The sequence below is a fragment of the Myodes glareolus genome, chromosome 7 (assembly GCF_982192425.1).
Source record: "Myodes glareolus chromosome 7, mMyoGla1.1, whole genome shotgun sequence".
Lineage (NCBI taxonomy): Eukaryota > Metazoa > Chordata > Mammalia > Rodentia > Cricetidae > Myodes > Myodes glareolus.
In genome coordinates, this window is record NC_142032.1 from 74,147,605 (window position 1) to 74,167,757 (window position 20,153).

The following is a 20,153-nucleotide window of genomic DNA, read 5'->3' on the forward strand; positions in this document are numbered from 1 at the left end:
GAATTGCTTGCCACGAAATCCCAAGCCTTCAATGCAGAGAACTCAGTGAATTTATATCAAACAAATCATATTAATGCTTTTTTTGTCCCCCCCCCCCCGCTTTTCTTGTTCCTTTCAAATTATAAAAGGACCGGACAGAGGGAATCTTGTAACTGTAATTTGTTCCAGCTTTGAATAAAACGTATTTGTGCCTTATGAAATCCTACGAGAAAAAATGTAATTCAAATTGGCTTGGAGATGCGAACTGTCAGATAGATTGAAGGCTGGATTATAAACCAAGACTAATGAGGGCCCTGCGACTCTACAGAGTCAGGGATGGCGTCCAAGAGAATCTCTGCAAGGTCCTACAGGGGAGGTAAACAGCCTATTAATTAAGGTAGCAGATGGTAGTAAATCGGGAGATGCTTCAGATTCCAAGGGCAGAAAAAGAAATGAGAGCAGGGAAGTTGGATTGGGTGGTTAGAAACCCCAGCACGAAGTCAATGACAGGAGAATAACAAGAGCTGCAGGTAGCCCAGGGAGCAAGCAGCGTTCGCTCCAGCAAGGGGCTAGAGAGAGGCTCGAAATGTCGGTGGGCCGGTAGAGAAGCTGCTGGCGAAGGTGGCTGGTGATGTCCTGGTGTGGATTCAGGACCCAGAGGAATGCCTTGGGCACGTGTGTTCAGACCGAAGGCAGTAATTTCTGGGCAGGAGTCATCTTAAGGCCTCCCCAGAGGGATTGGCAGGCAAGGAAGCTGCCTGGGTAGAAGGGACTAAATTGGATGCAAAGCGAAGACAGAAATTAGCGCCGGGGAAGAAGAATCAGGTGAGCTAAGCTGATGGGAGTGACTTAGCCCGAATGGTGGAATGGGCAAAACTTGGGATTTGGATTCCAGCCGCACCCCACCCCCCAGCTCAGCCGTGTAACAGGATAATCACGTAACCTTCCTAAGCCTCAGCCTGGGGGAGATTTGTGTGAAATCATGCTCAGAGCACCTGCACACCTCCCTTGCACCCCCAAGTAACAAACGTAAGCAGTGTAGACGTTCAGGAGGGGGAGAGGAGGGTGTTTGAGGACCCTCAAACTTTGATAGGCACGAGTGATCCAGCTATCCCTGCATCTTTGGTGTTTGTTTTTATAGATTATATTGTAATTTAACCACACCATCCTCCCCTTTCTCTTTCCTTCCTCCAAACCCTCCTACACACCCGTTCCTTGCTCTCTTTCCAATCTACTGCCTCTTTTCTTCATTAATTGATGTTATCCACGTCCAAGTATATACACATATATTCCTAAGTACAGAAATATCTCTGCTCAGTCTGTGTGTTGTTATTCATATGTATGTTTTCAGGAATGGCCGCTTGGCCTTGGTTACCCAATCAGTGTGCTCTTCCCTGGGGAAGTCTGTTTCTCCTACTCTCGGAATTTCTTGCTTTCCTATAGTTCTTGCATAGGGTTGAAGCCTTCTTGGCTTCCCCTCACCCATGTCTGTTGTTGCTGTCCTTGTTCAGCTCCTGTTTAGCTGGTCACGGTGGCGAGGCATTATGTTCGTAACTTCTGACATTACTAGGAGACAGACTGTGGGAGCCAGAGGATTGGGGATTTTGCTGGGACTGCCTTCTAGTAATGTTGAATCTTGGAACAGAGAAGTTGGCCCTGCTGTCAGCTAGAGAGCAATCACATTTAACTCGGGGGATAGAGGCTAAAGCCACCACGTGACCTGAGGAAAACATATGGTCAAAATTACCCCTGGAAAATCCCAGAAATCACCCATAAAATATAGTGCTTATGTTGTCCTTTGAGAAGTTTTCCTCAGATGGCGACTCCTCCAGCGCTGGAGCTCATTTGATGGTTTTGTTTTCCTCTGAGCTGAGCACCAAGAACAGCAGGGGGTGTGTTTGGGGGGTGATGCTAGACGAAAATGTCTCACTTTTAACATAAAAATGGTACTTGACCCATAGGATGCCCTCAGTGAGGGAGGGAGTAGTTGGGGGTTCCCTGGATCCAAGGGTAGAATGGAAGTTCCCAATTCCTGCTGGCTGCACACATGAGCTAGACAGGTAGCCCTGAAAGTCTTTCATTGACTCTCTCCTTCTCCTTGTATCTCCCCCTCCCTCTCCTTCTCCCTGCCCCACCCCCAATGGTTTGGATAGATGATAAGCGGTAGGTACTGTGGTTTGATTCCCTGCACGTTGCATGTAGTGGAATTTTGAAGACATGGAGATTAACAGAGAAAAGGTAGGTTATTGGGGGATTTGCCTTTGAAGGTGACCTGGCCCCTTTCTGTACCTCCCCGCTTCCTGACTGCATGCACTGAGCAGTTTCTCCTGTCACGCTCTTGCTATGTAGTCTCGCCTCAGCACAGACTCAGTATTATAAAGTAATGGAACCAAGAGACCATGGACTGGAAGCGCTAGTCAGCACGAACCTTCCTGCTTTATAAATTGCCCGTCTCGGGTTATTTTGTCACCATGATGCAAAGCTGACATGCAGATGGACTGACTTAAAGGACAGACTTCCTTTCTCACAGCTGTGGAAGCTAGACGCCCAGGAACACCCACTGCAGACTGGTGTCTGGCGAGGGCTCTTCCTGGTTCAAAGGCAGCTGCCTTCCAAACATGTCCTCACATAGTTGAGAACCAGTTCTAGTTTCTTTAATGGCACTCTGGGGACCCTATCTCAGGACTTTATTTAATTCTAATCCCCTCCCAAAGGCCCCACCTCTTAATATTCCTGGGGTTTGGTCTTCAACATATGGTGTGGGAGAATTGTCTGTATTCTGTCAATCATATTTTAATAAAACGCTTATTGGCCAGGCAGGAAGTATAGGCGGGTCAACCAGACAGGAAGTAGAGGTGGGGCAATGAGAATAGGATAAGGTTAGGGAGGAGAAAGCTCCCTGAGCCACTCCTGTGCAGACCACCAAAGAGGCAGCATGTAACTTGCCCAGCTGAGAAAGGTACGGAGCCAATGTGGCTAATGTAGATAAAGATAATGGGGTAACATAAATTATGAGTTAACAAGAAGCCTGACCTAATGGGCCAATCAGTTTATAACCTTATGGAGTCCTGTGTGTGATTTTCCTTGGGACTTGCTGGCTTGTTGGGGTACTGGGCGGAACAGAAACCCCAACAAGCAGGCCCCTCAAGCTACAAACATATGAGGGAGGAGCCTCATTTAACAGAATAAAGTTGGGAGCATGGTGGGGGGGTGTTCAGCCTTGGAGGAATGCACGTGATGCAGAGTCTCTCTGTGGAGCGCTGTACTGGGGAGCTTGCCCAGGCCCCCTGCTCAGCAGTTGTAACTGGGCACAGAAGACGGGACGCAAAGCTGAGCCCAGAGCTGCCTGTGTGGAGCCCAGGATCAGGGGAACCAACCTGACTTGTACAAAAAGGCCATTGGCAAACGCTGCTCGACACTGGCGTGGGAAGAACGTGTTTGGCTCGAGTTTAGGGTGGCTCAGGTGTAGGTCTGCTTCTCTGCCTGTCTTCCCAGGACGCTAAGCTGTATTAATAAGGGCATTATGGTAAACGATGTATGAATGATAGCCTGTGGTCTGTAGTTCTGTATCAGAGAAGTGCTTTTAATGTTACTTAACAAGTATTCTGGGGATTAGTCCTATTGATAAATAAAGAACTCCTTTTTGTTCTTGAGGTAAAATGTAACCTGTGCAAAAGTTACCATTTCAACATTTTTCTTTTTTTTTTTTTTTTTGAGATGGGGTCTCATGCATCTCAGACTTCCCTTGGACTTGTTCTATCCTTGAACTTCTTACCCTCCTGCTTCCACTTCCCAAGTGCAGGGATGAGATGTGTGTGCCACCACACCCAGCTTTATGCGGTGCTGTCAATTGAATCCAGGGTTTCCTGTATGCTAGGCAAGCACTCTGTCAATCGCGTGGCGTCTTTTGCCCATAGTGACTATTTAAAGCTCGTGTTTCAGCAGTTCCCAGGGAACTCACAGGGTTGTGCAAGCATTGCCACTGCCTAATTGAGAAGATTTTACTATCATAGAGGAAAGTCTGTATCAGTGAGAGCCAAGCCCAGCAGTTAGCTGACTACATCTCCTTTTAAGAGAAACATCTGTTAAGAGTTTGTGATGATATTTTGTTTGGGTTTTACAAGTAAAGCTTGTCTGGTGATCAGAGTATAGAGCTAAGCCACTAGAGGCCAGGCAGTGGTGGCACACACCTTTAATCTCAGGTCTTGGGAGACAGAGGCAGAGGGATTACTGTTTGCTCAAGGTTATCTTGGGCTGCACAAAATTGATCCAGTCTAAAAGAGACACAGAGCTCACACAAAGGTGATCCCAGCACTGGGAATCCCACTCCTTTAATCCCAGCACTAGAGAGGTGGAGACAGGAGTGATATGGCTGGGTGAAGGGGAAGAATATTGGGCGGAAGGAGACAGGAACTCAGTACAGTCTGCAGCAGCAGTCTGAAGCAGTCAGTCTGAGGATGCAGCCAGTCTGAGAAGTAAGTCCGAGGACAGGATCGCCCCTTCAGTCTGCATTGGGAGAGGTAAGAACTCTCTAGTGACTAGCCCCTCTGCTTCTCCGATCTTCCAGCATTAACCCCTATGTCTGACTCTGGGGTTTTATTACTAATACCAATTAGAATTCGTGCTACAGTAATTCTTGCCTTCTCTCTCCCCCTTCCTTTTCTTTCTTTCTGGAAACAGCATCTTACTGTGTAGTTCAAACTGCTCTTGGCCTCGCCAGCCTCCTGTTTCGATTCCCCAAAGCTAGGATCACAGGACCATGATGCTCGACTTTGTCCTCTCATGGTCTTAACATATCTTTTGGTACTCAAAAGTTTTTGATGCTGATAAATTTGAAATTATGTATCTTTCTTTTGTTGCCTATGCATTTGGTGTCATATCTAAAGTCTACTATTAAATTCAAAATCAGAATTTTACTTCTGTATTATTTAAATAGAATATCACAAAATGGTGTCATAGAGGCTGGGATGTAGCTCAGTGGGACAGCGCCTGCCTATTGCATAGAGTGAGATAAAAGACCAACTTAATTCTTTTGTATAACTGATAACCTTCTTGATATTTGCATAGCATTTTGTTCTAGGGATTAACAAGATGGCTCAGTGGTTAGGAGTACATTATGCTGTGTAAGCATGAAGATCTGAGCTAGAATTCCCAGCACTCTTGTAAAGAAACACACACAGAAGCAACAGAAACTCTAACTTTAGTTGGTACCAGGAGTGGGGTATTGCTGTGACAGACCTGACCATGTTGCGTTTGGGAGGACTGTGGAAAGACTTTAGAGGTTTGAACAAGAAAAGCCATTGAGTGTTCAATGTTTGGTGAACTATTCTGTAGAGGCTTAGAAGATAAGGATGAAGATAAGAAGAAGATAAGATGTTGAGGGCAATGCAGAAGATGGAGGCCTGGTTTGTGACGTTTCAGAGGGAAGTTTAAAGACTCTATTAGGGTTATTATTTTGAATTAAGATTCTGTGGTTCTGGTTCGCTGGGGCTGAACAATCAGCTGTGATTAACAAGACACCAGAACTGCTGAAGTGAAGCCTTTGCTTTGCTGGGACAATTGATGCTGGTCAACTAAAGCTGAGAAGTCAGTGGTGATTAAGAAGAGAGCAGCATCATTGAGACAAAATCTTCTGGAAAGCGTTTCCTCTGGGTCAGCACACAGAAGCTGTGCTCCAGAGGTGGCCAAGGTTCTACCTCATCCTGGCAGTCAAACTTGGCGGTGTAAGAATCAGGCAAGTGGTACTGGTTTTGAAAGCATGAAGGGGTCATGGAGAACAGCTGAGGCTTGACGCTGTGAGAGACCAGGACAGGCTATTTGTAAAAGAACAGCCCAGTTGCAGTAGAAGACCCCAGCACTTTGGAGATGCCAGTACCATGGGATGTACCACCAAGAACAGTAGCAGCAGTGGAGTGGAGCCTGTGAGAGTTAGGACAAGCTGTGTGTGCTGCAGAGGGTGGAACTGGAAAAGTGACCCAAACCCCTTGGAAATGCCCAGAAGATCATGAGGGAATCCCAGACACTTGACATTGAGTTATTTACACTTTTGGAGTTTGGTTTTGCTTTGTTCAGATTATGCTCTGGTTCTTCCCTCTTGAAGTAAGAATGTATTTATTTATTTTTTTATTTTAACGTGAGATCTTGGGGATGAATAAAACAGGAAAGGTTGAGGCTTAATAGTAATGTGGTCATTGTGTTAAGTTGACAAAAGCTCAGTTGTGCTGACTTGTCTTATGTCAACTTGACATAAGCTGGAGTTATCTTAAAGGAGAAAACCTATTTAAGAAAATGTCCTGTAAGATCTGGCTATAGGGCATTTTCTTAATTAGTAATTGATGGGGGAGGCCCAACTCATTGTGGGTAGTGTGGTCCCTGGACTGGTGGTCCTGGGTTCTATAAGAAAGCAGATCAAGCAAGCAATAGGGAGCAAGCCAGTAAGCAACACTCCTCTGTGGCCTCTGAATCTGCTCCAGCCTCCAGATTCTTATCCTGTTTGAGGTCCTGCCCTGACTTCCTTCAATAATGAACAGAGATATGGAGGTGTTAGACAAATAGACCTTTTCCTCTTCAACTTGCCTTTTTGGTCATGGTGTTTTATTGTAGCAAGAGAAACCCTAACTAGGACACTGTGTATGCCTGTAACTCCAAAATGAATGAAGACAGAGGAAGGGTATAAATGCATAGGTTCCAGGAGCATGTTGATCAGCAGCCCATCCGAAATGGTGAGCTTCTGTCTCTGTGAGAAATCCTGTTCAAGTCAACGAGGCAGAGAGTGATAGAGGAAATGACCCGAATTCTGGTCTGGCCTTAACATGTGCGTGTAAGGGTGCCTGTACTAAGACATTCATGTACATGCACCAAACCAAACACATACACCAAACACATGTATCACACTTCACACACAAACACACACACACACACACACACACCACACTACATCACACACACAAACACATCGCGTAACTCACACACAGACAAGCACATCACACCCCTCACACATACATGGTATCATACACAAGCACACCATATCACACACATAACATAGAAGGACACCACATAACACAGAAAAATACAACACACACACAAGCACCCAGCATAAGCATATCACACAAAATCACATCACACACCACATCATCCACAAGAATGTCTCTCACACAAGCATACCATATCATGCACACATAACACACAAGCACACCACAAATACATGCAAGTTTATCACACACACATACACACACACACACACACACACACATTTAACACCTCTCTTTGTTCCAGAGTTTATTAACCAGTTTTCTTCCTATTATGTTATTTGATTTACTGCCAACCCTCTTTACTTAGAACAATGAGACAACAATGTGCATGTGTAACCACTTCCTACATATGTAAGCACGTGCGCATTAAATCCCTGAAGGTAGGGCTGCAGAGTCAAGCATTGGCTGCCTAACTGCTCCTGCTGGAGGCTGACAGGACATGCCTGCCCTGCAGCTCTGGCTCGGAATGTGTTTGCCCACACTCTTACTAATCCTTGCAGGCCTTGGCCAACTAGCCTGTTTGCTTTCATTAGGAATTTTGTCAAGACTTTTATCACTTCTTTCTGTAGCCTTTCATCGCCTTCACCTAGATTCTCTGGTGCACGTCTGGTATTTATTTGATAGGAGATATTTATGAAGTTAAGGGGCTGTGTGTCCATAATATGTTTCTCATCTGTCCTTTGGCTTTTTAAATAGTCTTGTTTTTCTGCACAGGAACAAAGGTAATCTGTGAGGAGTTCCGCTCTGCAAGGACCTGTGAGGTGTTACAGGAACCTTCCAGAGCAGTGTTATTAGGTGATCCTGAAACAGTGTTACTGCTTCATCATACTGGTCCATCCTATCCTGTGCCTATGGTTTCAAGGCTCCGTTTAACTGTTGCTACAGATGAAGTTCTTCTGGTCTTCTGGTATAAGGTAGGGATGCATTTTTCTCAGGGTGATAATTAAAGTAGTTGCCCTGTTTATTTTTGAGATAGGTTCTCACACTGTAGCCTAGGCTGCCCTAGAACTGCTTAGGAAAACAGAGCCCAAAGGCAGATGGGGAGAAGTTCTTCACTTTCAATATCTAGCTGTAGGGCCCTGATAAAATAGTCAAACCTCTTTAACCTTTTCTAAGCCTCTAAACCTCTTTACCAGGGTTCCCTCACCTCCTAAGTGCTAGCAATTATTGCATGTAAACTGTTCAACAGTTGCACAGGGGATCTGCCCAATCTCCTGGTTGTTGACCAAGTCACCATCATCACCATTAGCTGTAGTAGGGAGGCCACTATTTAATTCCCTCCTGCTCAGCCCCGAAATAATCACACAGAAACCGTATTATTTAAATCACTGCTTGGCCCATTAGCTCTAGCTTCTTATTGGCTAACTCTTACATCTTAATTCAACCCATCTCCATTAATCTGTGCATCACCATGAGGTCATGGCCTACCAGCAAAGTTTCAGCGTGTCTGTCTCCAGTGACTCCATGGCTTCTCCCTGACTCCACCTCCTTTTCCCCAGCATTCAGTTTAGTTTTCCCTGGCCTATCTCCATTCCTCTATAGCTCTGTTACAGGCCCAGAGAGTTCCTTTATTAACCAATGATATTCACAGCATACAGAGGGGAATCCCACATCAACTAACTGATAGTTCCAAACTCAGATTTGCCTCCCCTCTGCCTTGTTGACACAGATCACTGGAATGCACTGGCTCCCTTGTTTTCTCTCCAGTATAGGTGACCTTGATCACCTGCATGGGCTCCTCTATTTGTCAAGTCTTTCAAGACAATGAGTGACCCCAATGTGTCCAGCCTTGGCTGCTGTAAGGGGGATTCTGGGATTTTCTGTGCCCTATTCACCACCCAACTTTTACTCACTGTTTAACTTTCTACATTTTTATTTATTTTATGTTTATTTATTTGTGTGCATTTGCATGGGCATGCATGTGCCACATCTGCATAGACATCAACGGTTGCCTAGAAATTGCTGGAGTTGCAGGGACTCAGGACCAAGCTCAGGTCATCAGGCTCGGCAACACCGAGCCAACTTGTGGACTCCCTCACATTTTTTAAAAGAGATGTTTTTGCTTTTGGAGATTGTAATTACACCATTTCTCCCTTTATATTTCCTCCTTCCAAATTCTCCCATCTCCTCAGCGTCTTAACTAGATGAACTAAAAATTTAAAAAAAATTAAATCAAACCCTTCCTAATTTAGATGAAATGAAAACAGAGATTGCATGAAGTACTGAGGGAGAGTGAGATCTCACTAAGAGTGGGTTCCCTGGTGTGTTATGTTTGGCAGAGTGAACCGAAGTTCAGAGTGTAAAGATGACCAGAGACCTAAACTAAAACTTTTGTGTCAGGCTCAACCCTCAGACCCATCCCGGTAGCTGTAGAATTTGGTCTTACGTGCTATTGGCATGTTGGGCTGATCAGAAGTTTTACAATTATTTTCTGCAAAGGCTAATAAAGTTATTCCCACAGTTTTTCTTACGCAGAAAAAGGGCATTGCTCTGGCACACCTCTGTGTGGGAGGCCCCTGAGCTGTGCCTGCAGTTCCTAGTACATCACAGGAGAAACTGGAGGAGTTAGCCTCTACCCGGGAAACCATTACTTCCTTTTGCCCTGTGACCTATGGAGTGGCAGTCACCTCTGCCTCTCCTCAGCCTCAGGGAAGGATGACACAATTCAGTGAAGCGAAGAAACAAATCTTTGAAACTTGAAAGGGGAAATCTATAAAGAGATGGGTCCCAGCTTTTTTCAGGATTGGGGGTGGGTTGGGCTAAGAAGGAAGACAGATTGACTTACCAGATCTCTCAGGAAGGTTAGGGGATCCGAGTTGTAGAAGGGGTCTGCACCTCCCCTTCCTGGAGACTTTGTAGATGGGAACTGGCCCAGTTGCCTATAGGAGTCTGGCCTTCTGGCGTTGGCAAAATTCAGAGGGTGAATTTAAATTATAAACAAGTTACAGGTCATAGAACTTGAAATCCTCTTTAGAAAATAATTCAGAAAAAGAAGCAAGCAGGGCTTTGTCACAGTGGATGAAGTATCCTGGGCTTGGGTCAATCATATACCTTCACAAGTGCACTAAAAATCATTGTTGCTGTGTGTGTGTGTGTGTTGTTTTTGTTTTTGTTTTTTGAGACAGTCTCTAAATGGCCCTGGTTGGCTTGGAACTCACAGAAATTTGTGTACCTTTGCCCTCGTTGGTCAAAGATGATTTATTCTTTATATTTGCCATGCCCATGTTATTAAGATTGGCTTTGAAGTCCCGATTCTCTGGTCTGTACCTCTTAGGTGTGGGGATTATGAATGTGCGCCTCTGTGGCAAGTCCAAAAGGATGCATAGTAAGGCATGTGAATTAGATCTCACAAAGAAATAAAAGAAAGAAAGAAAAATGACATTTTAGGGGGTCTGGAGAGAAGGCTCTGTAATTAAGAGCAAGTACTGTTCTTGCAAAGGACTGGAGTCTGTTTCCCAGCACTTGCATTGGACAGCTGACAACTACCTTTAAACTCTGGTTCCAGGAGATCAGTCAGTCTCCTTCCTCTGGCCGCCAACGGCACCCGCACTTACATGCGTAGACACACATGGACATACTCTCGTACACATAACTAAAAATAAAGTAAATCTTAACAATATTGCCTTAAAACAAACAAGAATGTGAAGCTGGGTATGATGGAGCACTCCTGCCAAAAAAAGAAAATCCAGTTATGGGTTTTAGTAGGGGTTAAACAAGAGAGAAGCCAAAGCAATGCTTGGTTTGTGTTACAGTGCAGAGTCTCCATAGTGTTGTTATTGTAGTGCTTAATGCTAAGTCCTTGTAGTGCTGAGCTCCAGTGTGACAAAGGAAGACATGGCATGCCAGAGGGTCATAGGGCAGAGAGTCCTACTAGTAGTGACTGCACTGGAGACAGTGGCCTTGGGGAGCAGGCCTGCCACAACCCTGATCTCTATTTTCTGCTCAGGCCTAGACGGGCCACTCAGGAACTTAGATACCATCCCAGAGGAAAGATAGAGGAAAGGGAGAGAGTTAACAGAAGTCAGGTTTGCGAGATGGGATCAGCATACTCAGTAAGCCTTATTTTCTGTGCTCCTGACTATGACTTGAGATGTGTGTGTGTGTGTGTGTGTGTGTGTGTGTGTGTGTGTGTGTGTGTGTGTGTGTGTGGAGCGTGCCTGGGTGCTCTGGTTTGGAGAAGATCTGTGATCAGGCTTCCTTCTGCCCCCACAGGTGGCAGGCGAGCAAGACAGGACAGGTTGACTGCAGGGGACCCCATTTTAAGCCCTCTGTGGGTTTTTTTGTTGTTGTTTTTGGATGGAAAAAGTGTCTGCAGTCTGGGCAAGCAGACGGGGCTCTTTGGAGGCCAGGGATATGCCACTGTCATACTTATAACTGATTCTTGTTCGTTGTGATTCAGGCTTCTGTTCCTCACATTTAAAGATCTGAGCCCAAAGCATATTGGGAATCTGGGGGAGGGAGGAAACGAACCAGTAAAATAAATAAATCACTCTTTCTGACATGATGCCCGCTCAGTGCTTAGCTTTAGCTGTGGCATTTTAGATGCATGCATACCTGTGTGCGTGCTATCACAGTTCTTTCTGAAAGGCTCCTTTAATATCCTGGGCTTCTCCTAGTCTACTTCCCAGTCTCTCTCTCTCTCTCTCTCTCTCTCTCTCTCTCTCTCTCTCTCTCTCTCACTCTCTCTCTCTCTCTCTCTCCCCTCCCTTCCTCCTGTTAAGCCAGTCCCTTCTGGTGAGAGGGCAAGTGTGGTACAGTCTTCTATTGTGTTTGTAAAACAGAGCCCTATCAATGGGGAAGTAACGATAACATTTGTAGTTGTGGAAGCAAAGATAACAGGAATCAGGTCTCTGTTCTGGGCAAGAAAGGAATGGCCTGAGCCTCACCAAGGCCTGGGTGTTCTGCTGAAAGGTGAGTCAAATGTGCTGATGTGTTTTTGTTTCTGGCCCCTTTTCTGTCCTGCAGTTCTTTTTAGCTAACACACTTCATACTCCTTCAAGACAGGAGACCCTACCCTCGATGGCGAGTCTCTATTGCCCCCCTTGCTTAGGTCCCTGTTGGCTAGTTTTCCTTACATCCAGTGATTTAGTGTTTCCTTTCCTCTCCAGCAGGTAATCTGACCTCTAGAATGGAAGGCAGGCGAGCTAATGTGTTCATTTCAGCAGAGGCCAGAGGCGTGATAGCATCGGTCTGCAGCCCGTTTGGATGTCTTACAGAAAGGTGCTAGGTTGGAGCTGCCTTTGCTGGGGAGCTTTCCAAATCTGATTTCCCTGTGGGGGTTTCTGTTTCATTTTCCCCCAAAACAGCACACAAACAGATCGGCACCAGGGAGTTTTAACAGGGGCAAGAACTCCAAGTCCTGATTCCCAAAGCATACCAGGCCCAATACACCACCCCAGGGAGAGAAGGCTTTCGTGTAGTGGGGGCCAAAGGCCTTAAAAGGTGAGCTACTTGTAGAGAATATAAAGCTAACTTTATTAGCTGTGGGCTATCCCAGTTCCTCCTTGCTGACTTGTCTAGGTTCATTTGGTTTGGGGGAGATGTGAGGAAGAAGTGGCCCTGATACCTCTTTTGTTTTTCAAGACAGGGTTTCTCTGTGTAGCCCTGGCTGTCCTGAAATTCGCTCTGTAGACCAGGCTGTCCTTGAACTCACAAAGATCCACAGAGATGAAAGGTGTATGCCAACACTGCCCAGCAATAGCCGTGATATCTTGGTGTAATCAGAACAACGGGCACAGAGTGGTAGCCCATTCACTTCTCCTGACGGCCCATCTGACGTGTGGAAGCCCAGATCCATGATGATTGTAGTTTTTAATAAAATGGAGTCTGAGATAGACCTTCTGTTTGGCCCGAAGCACTCCTATTTGTTGTAAAGTGAGGGGTATTTTCTTTTTCTTTTCTGCTGGATTCCTAGGTGGATGGCTCACGTTGTTCCCCGTTTCTACTTCTCTCTATGTTCAGAAGAAAACGGAAGTAGGAGTGTAGATTTGGGTTTCTGAACAGCAGCCGCAGAGTCTACAGCTCGCCTGAGGGCTGCAGCTAGGAGAAAGCTCTATGAGGAACTGCAATTTTGTTTTTAAATACGCACGTGTTTCTTTCCCTGTCTCCAGACATAAATTTTTGAATTAAAAAATAACTTTGAACACAATGCAGATGTTGACATTTTAAAGCCAAATCCAATTGGTCCTGGGGTTGTTAAGCAACCGGTGGACTCCAATCCACTGGGGTTCTAGAATAGAAAGGATTCTGGGAGACGAGAAGACAGGAAGCTTCCAGGACTGCCTAATACCGTGGGCTGAGGGCAGCGAGCTAGGGCAGGTGGAATCTCCCAATGCTCACTGTTGGGAAGAGCGGAGCTCTTGTCTGAGCATGCATTTTTAATTTCACTGTGTCAATTCTCATCTATCCACATGGATTCCCCTCTTCGGCTTGCAGACATAACTGAGGGAAAAGGCCGTTTCACTCGCTGCATTTTTGGCATTGATAAAGACATCTGAAGCATTTCAGACAGTGTGGGAGCCGGTATCACAGGCGGGCTTTGAAGATGTTCTTTCAATTGAGTTCTGACAAACAGTGGCAAACAGACCAATTAACCCCAGCATCTAAGTCCTGGCTGCTTTCAACTCCTTTCAAACGAAATTAGCCCTTGATGCTAATGAAGTGGGTGTCAGACCATTCCAGATATCAGCTCGAGTAGACTGAGTCAATTGGAATGGAACCATGATGCTGCCTGGGCAAAGAGGAACCTGGATGGAGCTCGTGGGAAGTTCTGTTACAGTTGCCGACTGAAGGATAGGGGGAAAAAATTCCAAACTATAATAGGAGCAAAAAATTTCAAGTGCAATACTTAAAAAAAAAAAAAGTTGGTGTAGGAGTGGGGGAGAGGCTGCAGGGCAGAAAGAGAGGGAAGTGTCTGGGAGTGGCCACGCCTTGCTGGATTTGCGGTTAGAACAAGGATTGTGTTTAGGGGCTCGCTCAGTAGTGACAAGTCTCACTAATACGTCTCTCTTTGCCAAGGCAGCCTTGTAGCTTGACTTGTTGATTCCTTTTTGATTTTTTTTTAGAGCTCTGTGGAGAATGCCTCGGTGCCGCGGGCTCTGCAGGTCTGTAGATGAATTACCAAGGCCAGGGGTGTGGGCCTGTGTTACCTGGATGCTGACAGGAAGAGCAAATGATTTGCCAGGGGGAACTGTTTTCACGAAATGGGATCACACGACTCAGACCTTGTGTGATTTTGCTTAAGTGTCCATTACTTTCACCGAAGAAATAGAGCCTTTGTGGGTGCGGTCTCTGAAAGGAGAGGACATTAGGGCTTATTCTGCAAGCATTTTACCAACAAGAGTAGGAAGGGGGTCGGAGAAATCTAGACGCCCGAGAAGAGAGCAGAAAGGAGCAGTATTCCATGGGACGAGAGGCTGGGGCCATCATCACTGGGACTACTGGGAGACAGAGGAGGGGCCTGAGTGGTCAAGCCCCTCTTCCTCTGCAGCTAGGCTATGTGTGAAATAAAAATCAGAGTTTTAACTTTAAGGAATCTCATCGATCCTTTTTTCCATCTCTGACTTCCCCAGTCTGCAGAAGTCCAGAAAAAAAGGGAGACCAGGAGGTAGGTTGCTTGTCCATAGGAATGTGGCTGAATGCTATACCCTGTCTCCTGCCTTACCTGGTCCCTGGTTCTTCCACTGCAGTGAGTGATCTGAGCACTGAGCAAGTGGCCTGCTGGTGAGAGGTGATGGCTGGTTAATGTCAGCTTGACAGAGTCTAGGATCTCTTGGGAAGAGTATTTCAGTGAGAGATGTCTGGACCGGGCTGTCCTGTGGGTCTGGCTGTGGAGGAGGAGCTTGTCTGTATTAATTGAGGTGGAAAGACTGCCCCACTGTGGGCGGCATCATTCTCTAGGCAGGGGGTCCTGAACTCCGGAAGAGTGGAGAGTGAGCCCAGTACTAGTGGGCATGCTTTCGCTTTCTCTCTGCTCTTGACTGGATGTTACTCGCTGCTTCAAGTTCCTGTTGAAGGAACTAGGAGAGCAGGGGAATGGACATCCTTGAGAAGGCCTCACTAGAGTGCACGTGTGGGCAGATGCCATCAGCAGTGAGGCCACAGAGGGTAGTGGTGTCACTGAAATCTGACTTCTGATCCAGCTGTGGGATCAAGGTGGAGATGAACTGGTGCTCACGGGCACTTTTTCCCCCATCTGCTCCTGGACGGAGTCTGAGGGGCCAAAGTCAACTTCAAGTATAAATGTCCTTCAAGGTTTCCCTGAATGCAGTGGCTCAGCCACATGGGTAGCTTAAGGGAGAAGAACTGAAATGTGGGTGACTCTGTCTGATGACACTGCCTTTGATGCTGTAAGCACCTTGCTTTTGTCATGCTAAAGTCAAGGAGCATAGTCTTCTAAGGTCACTTTATGACCTTCAGCTGTTCAAAACCACAGTATTGTAACCTGCAAGCTGCTTGAAAATGGAAAGAGTTGTTCCATCACCTTTCACCCAGTGTGCTTGTGTCCTGAAGAAGCGCTTCTGGAAGCACGTTGGACATCAAAGGCTTGTCACTCTTCTGTACTAGGTTCTCACTGCTGCAGGGCTTGAAGAAGTAACCCAACCACCCCCCCCATCCCTTAAAGATTAAAGTGAGGGAGTCACATAGATTGCCAATTCTGCTTTCTAACTCACAGTGAGTGATCAACACATGTGTTATTCTTATCTGACCTTTCTAGGGCCATCCATTCAAGTCTTATTTACAGAGAGCAGAATCGCACACTATTTAAATGAGTACAGTTTTATTTACTTCCCCAAATGTCAAAATGTTTTATAGAATTAGTGAGAAGGCCGAGGAAGCAGGCTCTAAGTTGACAAGTGCTGAATGTGTTTAGACTCCTGCAATCCAAAGACACGAGGGTCCCCACCAACACCAGAGAGCAACCACATCCACTGTGACAAACACTAGCCATGTGGATGTCTCCTATCCCTGACACCCACGAAGCCAAGACACTGATGTTGCTGTGCAGAAGCTAAATGCTTTCAAGGCCAGGTTCATCAGAAGGGAGAGTCAACAAGGCTTTCCTTCTACCTTTCTCGTCAACATGTTTGAGTCTGATTGGGAAGATGAGCGTGTATCTGAAGACGTAGTTGCTGGGGCATTCAGGAAATACAGCTTCTAGCTTTCTAGCCCCCACAATTCAAGCAAGTGTGTAAGAAGGGTAGAATGGGTGCTGAGTACCAATGGGTATGGAGTAGTAATACATCATGCTAGACATGTCTCATAAGCAAGGTAATTGGCAGGATGTTGACGTTCTTCTGGGTATAACTACTGATACTCCCTGTGAGGTTAGAGAATACAGATGAGGAGAGGGCATGGGATGAGCCAAAACTGCTGTGGGATGATACTCTTGTACACTGTGAAGATTTGTCACTTGTATTGGTTTAAAAAAACACTGATTGGCCAGTAGCCAGGTAGGAAGTATAGGTGGGGCAACCAGACTAGGGGAATTCTGGGAAAAGGAAAGCAGAGAGGTAGTCACCAGTCACATGCAGAGGAAACAAGATGGTAATATATTACTGAGAAAAGGTACTAAGTCATGTGGTTAAGCATAGATAAGAATTCTGTGTTGTTGTTACTAAGAGCTAGTTAGTAATAAGCCTGAGCAATAAGCTAAACAGTTTATAATTAATATAAGCCTCTGTGTGTTTCTTTGGGACTGAATGGCTGAGGGACCAGTTAAGACAGAAACTTCCATCTACACCAAACTCTATAATTCTCCTGAGTTTCCACCAACTGCGAGCATGGCTGGTGTGTAGTACGCATCCCCTGGACACATCAGCCTTTGTGCTCCCTGTCCTGGGTAGGGTTGGCATTAGTGCAGGGTGCTCTGAGCCAAGACTCTGGCTGCCCTTTGCTATTGACTAGGTGTGACCTCAACCTTGCTCCTCATTTGCCAACCACCAACCCCCTTGTCACATTTCGCAGCCTCTAAACTTATGAGAAACACATTCGCATGTGGTCACTCCATTCCAGAGCAGCATCGAAGAATCACATATCTCTTTTCAATATAAACATTGTCAAAACCACACTATTTGGGTCTGCATGGTTTCTGGTAAAACGGGCCGTTAAACCTCTGTCCCTGCAAACGTGGCCATAAATAAGCAATAAATCTTGATAGGTATATAGGACTGCTGAATTTGGACTCCAACCTGCTCATCCTCACAAGATCAAGTTCAGTTTGATGGTTCAACCCTCTAACCTTGGCCAAGATTTACAAATGGAAATTTTGCAGATTTCTTGGGGAAAAAAAAATCTCAGAAAGAAGAAGGAGCAATATTGAATGTTAAAATGGAAGCTGAATTTTACTGTTGGAACCCAGGTCAAAATTGGGTCCTTGGTCTTTTGCTCTATGGAGGTCAAATATGAATTTCTGGATTCTGTAATCTTGACATTTCAAAGGACTAGAGCCATCTCCCCAAATGTGAATGAGAAGGTCAGTATATAGATTCTGTTGAGAATTTCTTCAGCCTGGGTGACATTCCTAAGCACGGCCACCTGCTCAAGACAGTCTAAACCAGGGTGTCCCCACAAGAGTATTGACCAGAAGAGACTGCAAATGTCACATGGCAGTCAGCTTTCTTCCACACTATACATTTACAAGCCTTTCTTTGAAGCACAGTCGATAAAAACTCAGAGAGAGAAATTGGGGTTCAACCTGAAGGTCAGAAAAGCAAAACAGCCAGCCACTGGCTCTTTCAACCTCAGTCTGAAATGGCGGTCCTGCCTCCAGAAATCTCAGAATGAGACTGTGACTGAGAGCTGTCTCCTCCTGTTTTATAATCCTCTCTAGGGCTGGGATTAAAGGTGTGCACCACTGGAATTAAAGGCATGCACCGCCAGGTTTCTAAGGCAAACTAGTGTGGCTTCTGGGATTAAAGGTGTGTTATCACTGCCTAATAGTAAAGCTGACCAGTGCGGCTGTTTTACTTTCTGATCTTCAGGCAAACTTTACTTATTAAAATACAAATGAAAATGCCACTGCTTCTCTTGACTGAACAGGGGCACGAAGCTGTCTACCACAGAGCAGAACTCTTCTCTGGGAAGGCACAGTTTTAGGGTTGCTCATTATAATCTCACATGGATAAAGTAGTTATTTCAGTCCGTCTCGCCTGGCTTCCCCATTGGAGAGCAGCGTCTGGGAATGAAGTCATCTGAAGAAATCCCAGGTGGAGAAGAGGAATTGACTGTTAATCCTGTCTGACACTCTCTCTTGCCCAGAGCCAGTGGTGTGTCTAGCTCACCTCTTTCTGGGCACTGGGAGGGTCCTACGAGTCAGCCCGCTCCTCCGATCCGCACCCCATCCTCCTCATGGTTTTACTCTCTTAAGCAATGTGTATTGTGCTTCCTGATCCTTACAGCTGGTAGATCTTTGAGAAGTGTCCCAATGGTCTGTCAACATAGACGTTTTACCCCTTTAGCCTTGATACTGTTTTGTTTACCTTGGTAACCTAGCTCCAAATCATCAATTTATCACTTCATTGAGTCCCTTCCTTTCCTCCGGTCACCCTCTTCTTCTCTCACTCTGAGAAGTGGACGGGCCTTGGCTGGACAAGGAGCCACTGGACTCGTGTGAGCAGCTTCCTCCCCAGGGCAGGAGGGTACCCAGAGAAGCCAGTGGGGAGTGGAGGAACACAGGTACCTGAAGACCTCACATGAAAGGAGCTTCCAGCAGGTGGGAGGCGTAAGAGGAGAGACAAGGTGAACTAGAAGCCCATAAAGTCAAGCGCAGACCTTATGCCTTCCCAGTTGTCGTGCCAAGAAACAATCAGCTGGGTTGATAAGTATGTGTGTCTGTGTGTGTGCATGCGTGTAGTATCCATGAGCAAAAAGAAGCTTGGGACATTCCTCAATGATAGTTTCGCATCCGTTTGGATATATTCAGCAAATCCAGCAGCACTTAGCATAATACTAACACTGCTGGGCAGAGAGCAAACTTGATCATGAAGATGCTTCATGCACCATCTGCTCCCTCAACTTAATGGTGTGGGACTCAGTTTCCCGGAAGTCACAACGTCCTCAGTCTTCTCGGGCAGTGAGAACAAGACCCCTCAAGCTGCCTGGCTTTGATCAATGCTTTGGGTAGTTTCTGGTGAGGGTGGGGCTTGAACACAGCTGCTTTGGGTAGTTTCTGGCGAGGGCGGGGCTTGAACACAGCTGCTCTGTCCTTTCTTCTGAGCATGTGCAAAAAGAAAGTTCTCTGACTGTGGCTCTCATCGGAATACTTACCCTCTGGATCAGGGCTTCCTCACATTCAACCTTAACTGCTTCATAAAGACCTACTTTTGTCTGAATGCTTGAATGTTTGTGCAAAACCACACGTCATGTCTTCTTATTTATTTGTGTGTGTGTACTTGCACCATGGCTTGTGTGCAGAAGTCAGAGACAACGTGTGGGAGTCAGTGCTTTCCTTCTATCATTTGGGTCCCAGAGATTGAACTCAGGTCATGGGTCTTGGCTACAGACACCTTTACCACTGAGCCATCTTGCGAGCCTCAGATTTCATGTCTTGGAGCCTAGGTGAGGTCTTTAAAAGTAATGACTTGGGTTATAGGGACTGAACCCTCAGGAATGGGCTCAGTACCCTTGTAAAGCAAGTCTGAAGGAATCCTCTGGTACCTTCGACAGTGTGAGGCTGCAGCAAGGGGGGCTGTTCCCACAGCAGAAAGGCCACATTTGTCAGACAGTGAAGCCATCTGATCTTGGACTTCGTGGCTTTTATAACTGTAAGCAACATATTTCAGTTTTGCTAGCTACCCAGTCTGAGGTGTCCTGCTGTATCACCCCAGGACTGTGACAGGGCCTCATCTACACACACAGTCACGCCGGCTGCCATGATGTCTAGGGACAGATTTGAGGGGGAACAGAGGTTAACCCATAGCAGAAGAGATGGGACTAAGGGTTCTCTGAAAACAACTGAAAAATAACAGAAGCAGGAATTTTCGCAAAACTTAGGGATTTCCAGGAAGCAGACACAAGGCTTTGTAGGATTCAACACCACCCAGGTCACTTTGAACCCCTGCCGTCTGCTCTCAGGTGTTCCCTTCTTTCCCCAGGAGCAACCACTAGGGTTCATAGTTTCTGACCCTGCATCCGACCACTAAT

At 46.0% G+C, this 20,153-nt stretch overlaps 1 long non-coding RNA gene across 2 annotated transcripts; it reads left to right on the forward strand.

Annotated features, from left to right (window-relative positions):
- The first annotated feature begins 490 nt into the window (after positions 1-490).
- On the forward strand, positions 491-12,851 carry LOC146893482 (uncharacterized). 2 transcript variants are annotated; one of them, XR_015003109.2, is made up of 4 exons: positions 491-804; positions 7,725-7,924; positions 12,317-12,452; positions 12,594-12,851. It is a non-coding gene; the product is annotated as an uncharacterized LOC146893482 (long non-coding RNA). The 2 variants fall into 2 exon arrangements; XR_015003108.2 differs by having other exon boundaries at positions 12,598-12,851.
- Positions 12,852-20,153: the final 7,302 nt, after the last annotated feature.